Raw genomic sequence first — 4,963 nt, 5'->3', positions numbered from 1 at the left:
TGTATTTTGTGGGTCAACTTAAGTTCAGTCATGAGAAGGAAAATATACAATATTTCACTTAAAGAAAAAGTGGAGAAAAAACACATGATTTATTAAACTGTGTCAATATTTATTCAACAAAATGCAGTGTGAAAAATTAAGTACCCCCGACCACTTCACAGAAATTATAAAAGAGTTTAAATAGCAGCCAGGAACTGCTTAACAAACGCACTTGAATAATTGATCATCTTTAAGTGAGATCTCATTTTTATGGAGGTGAAGTTTTGGCAGATTAGTCTGGGGCATGCAGGTGTGTGTTACCCCACAATGTCAGTAAGGAAAAACATGAGCAATGTTCATTGAAAAGAAATTGCTGCTACCCATCAGAAGGCTTATAAAGTCACTTACTAATAATTCTGCTGTAAGAAAGATTATTCACAAGTGCATAAGTCAAGACAGTTGCCATATAAGCAATAACATACCAACTGTGAAGCATGATGGTGGAGTATTGATGATTTGAGCTTGTTTTGCAGCCACAGGTCTTGGTCTTCTGGTAGTCATTGAGTCAACCATAAACTCCTCTGTATACCAAACTATAACAGAATCACTAGAGGGGCATGCGTGTGAAAGCTGAATCTTGGTCATGCAACAGGACAATGATCCCAAGCACATCCACAAATATTCAACAAATTGGCTCAAAATATAAGAATCAAGGTGTTGTAATGGCCCAGTCAAAGTCCAGACCTCAACTCAATCAGAATTCTGCGGTGGGACCTTAAGAAAGCTGTGCATATACAAATGCCCACAAACCTATATGAACTGAAGCAAAGATTGGGATAAAATTCCTCATAGGGTTTACCTAGTTTGGTTCTCTGTTCTGTCTTTTTTCTATTGCAACTTTGCAGCTTGCTTCATACTCATCAGCATTCAACTCTTTCAGGTGTGTTGGATGCTTGAGCTCCCTCCGGTGAACTTTTCTTTGACCCCTACCTCACTAAAGGGTTTGGGAAACTGGACATAGACATACCTATAATATTAGACAAATATTATATAACTAAAACATAACTATAATATTAAACAAATAAACATCTAAACAAAGCCCATGGAATAATGAAACCACAATATTCACTCACATGTCAAGTACCTATTGGTAAGAGTATACAGAGGAAGAGAACGCAATTTATATATAATGTTATTGAGGGAAAGGGGCACCGCTCAGTTCCATTCATTTTGAGTGGCACCCCAAAACACTAATAGCAGCCCTATTTAATGTACAGCGCTGTGTAATATGTTGGCGCTATATAAATCCTGTTTATTAATATTATTAATAAAAATAATAACTAAATGCAGTACGCCACAATGCAACTTCCATTTTCTTTCATGTACTGCCTTACAAGTGCAAGTCTGATTTCATTATTGAGGACTGGTGTGTTTTTCAGCTTTAGACAATTTTGCATCTAGATGATGGCGTGCAAACCTATTGTGCTCTGGTTACCATGTCAAAATATACATGTTCTCCCATTTGCCCCAGTTTTCAACCTGAGGCTTTTTTGTCTAAGTCTATTCTTCCTACGAAGAAAAGCACAAATTGTATTTATAGTTTAATGTGATTTCTTGTTGGTGGTATTATTTATGTGCTGGAGACATATGGCGCCTGCTTACTATGGTCAGCAATAAAAATAACACCTAAGGAATTTGTGCTATCATGGAGTTGTGTGGGTATTGTAAATTACTTCTGGTGAATCTAATGGATTTTAAATAGGAAAGTGACGCCATGTTCTGAACTCATGGCCAGGAATTCCAGTATGTTTTTCCACTAGCCTCTCTTCTTCCTCTGTTGGAGTCCATACATTTGAATAGGGTACAGTACAGAAGTAAATTGGGGTGCCTGACAGCTTCAGGGTGACTCTCATTCACATAATTATCACGATGTAACAAATATTAAGCAACATGTGAACAGTCAGTTCTCAAGGAAAAATATGCAAGCCCAAGGATGTCTGTGACTATGACATGAAACAAATTGTAATGACTAGGGAAAAGGGTCTGATCATGTTCAAAATGTCAGTGTTAAGCCATTTGGCAATAATTGGTACCTAACAATCAAAACAAGGTACAATGAAAGACAATTAGTGAATTGGCAACAGGGTTATGGGCCTATTGCATGTGGGAAGGAAAAAATCAGATCTCAGAAAAGAGCTTCTGTAATACAAATTGCTGAAAAAAAAACATTCTTGGTGCCAGATACCCCCGGACACCTTCAGAGGTCTTGTGGATTATTTTGTTGGCACAAGATACATCTACTCAATATTCATGAGTGGTTTTAATGATTTGGCTGATTAGTGTATTTACCTATAATTATTATTAATAATAAACAGAATTTATATAGCACCATCATATTACATTGCACTGTACAAAGTCTATGATCCCTCAAAGGGGCTCACAATCTAATGTCCTACCTCAGTCATATGTCTTTTAGTACAGTCTAAGGTCATTTTTTGGGGGGGTAGCCAATTAACCAAACTGCATATTTTTGGGATATGGGAGGAAACCGGCGTACCCAGAGGAAATGCACGCAAACACGGGTAGAACCTACAAACTCCATGCAGATAAAGTCCTGGCTGAGATTGAAACCTGGGACCTAGTGCTGCAAAGGCCAGAGTATTTGCCTCTGAGCCACCATATAATGTAAATCATGCTGCACCTGAGATCATCTTTACAGAACTGTATATCTTAAGCAAAACTTTTCACCCTTTCAGTCTCCATGATAATGGTCATCAGGACTAAAAGGGTTCTAACGTTCCCTACACAACAAAAATATTGATTTGCATAAACTGTAATGGCCCACATTGCATACATCTGGCTTGCTCTAGGTATGAGAGTTGTGGGTTTAGATTGTAGGTATAGATTTCAGAGCTAGTATCCTATTAACATGTCCACCTCTCTCCTTGACCATTCACAAATATCTATCTGTATTACAGCAGGAGCTTTACTATCCTGCAAACATAGAAGTTTGAAGGCACAGTGAAGCTACTATTACCGTAAAAATACACACTATAGAACAAGTGTTTTTTTTAATGAACTTTGAACTTGAACTAACTACACCAGCAGTGATAACTGCACCAGGTCCTCTTCAAGGTTTGGGATCTTCAGCCACCTTGACTGACCATGCTGGAATGACTTAAGTCTTGTACATGCACATGGGAGTTAATGCCAGGTATGTCAGGATTATACACTACACACTTGCAAATGCCTGTCACAACTGCTAGGGAACTGCTAAGCATCCATCTTACATAGAAATAATGGTCTGTATATATTAATATTGAGGAATGTGAATTAGGTCTGAACTTAACCTATTGCAACTTCCAACTGGTATCCTGCAATATGTTACCTTTTGGTTTGGGGTTTAGATACAATTAATACCCAAACTGAAGGAGATGAAATCAAATTATTCCCCCTCCCCACACCAATGGAAGATATATAGCTTATTTTCTAGATGTGCTTCCATAATTCTCAGTCCTTTGACAGCCAACAGTCTGTTGGGTGCACCTATATCACTAAAGGACCAGTGGGCACACCCATTGTCAATGGTCCTGCATTGTTTTTTTTATGTCATTATGAGGGGTGGTGATGATACGAGTGGTTTCTGCGGCCGTTATTACGGTCCGAACCAGCAGAGTGGAAGAATGGAGGACCTTGGATAATTTTCTGAAAATTCCTCATTACCTAGGAAGATAATGATTTTTTTACTGCCTAGGGCTATGCTTTAAAATAAAAACCTTTTTTTCTTTGTCAACTTTTTATTTGTATTTGCTACCTACTGGGTAAATACACACTCTGTTTGTCCTTCATACAAAGGGTGATAGGCAGTTCAAAATGTTAGCGTTGTCACTAGAATAGTGAAGAACACAGTTCTCTGTTGGCCTTTACCACTTGCCACTTCAAAATAAATAAACTTTTGTCTTTACATATGCTTTACTCTACTAATTAATGTTCATCCAATAATAAATATAATCTATTGCCAAATGCAGTGTTTAGATGAAGTCTTTAGTATTTATGGAAACACAATTTGTAAAAAAACTCCACGTGACCACCAAACCAGCCACAGGTCCTCTATTACGTGTGTGCCCTTTTTATAGGCAATGATTAGGCAGTGTTTAGTAAACCTCCAAACACGGAAGGAAAAACCTACATGGGTTTATGGAACATTGGATCCGGGCATTTGCATTCTATTACTCATATTCTATGAGCGAGATACTAAAATGTGTGGAATGTGGGAGGATTCACCTCCAGAGATTACCCTGTAAAAGAAAAGTGTATCCGATGAGTCATGCGTCATATATAGCGACATGTTTCACTGTATTACTTTATTATGGAATTATAAAATGGGGAATAACGCGTGTTATTCCTAGAATAGCTATAGATAGAGCACATCACTGAGAGCATGAGGTCACCTTTATTATTGCTTTGTAGTCTTTATGAAAATTTCAGATAATGCATGTTCATGTACTCAAAGTATCACACATGAATGGTACCTAGACAGCAATGGAATCATTGGAGCAAGCAATTGTTGGCAGTTCTAACCTCCTTTTTTCATGTGTGGCTACCAGTGAGCATAAATCTCCCCAGAAAGAACAAATTTCACTGTATAACCAATACATGGGTGTAAATGGGTCTTCAGATAACGCAGTCCTTTTTTTTACTTCAATATATTGATCATGTTATTAAAAATGAGCAAAGGGATTAGCCTGCTCCACCTTCGATTCTGCCCTCTCATTTAGTCTCATATTCAGAACATTTCCATGTCCTGTCACTTTCACCTGCACAACATCTCCATAAACTGCCCCTACCTGTCCCTTCAGACCACCAAACTCCTTGTACATGCTCTTATTATCTCTCGTCTGGACTACTGTAACCTCCTCCTCTCTGGTATTCTACTTACCCCACTCTCTCCTCTACAATCTATTATGAATGCTGCAGCCAGACT

The sequence above is a fragment of the Pyxicephalus adspersus genome, chromosome 2 (assembly GCF_032062135.1).
Source record: "Pyxicephalus adspersus chromosome 2, UCB_Pads_2.0, whole genome shotgun sequence".
Taxonomy (NCBI): domain Eukaryota; kingdom Metazoa; phylum Chordata; class Amphibia; order Anura; family Pyxicephalidae; genus Pyxicephalus; species Pyxicephalus adspersus.
This window is presented reverse-complemented; position numbering follows the sequence as displayed.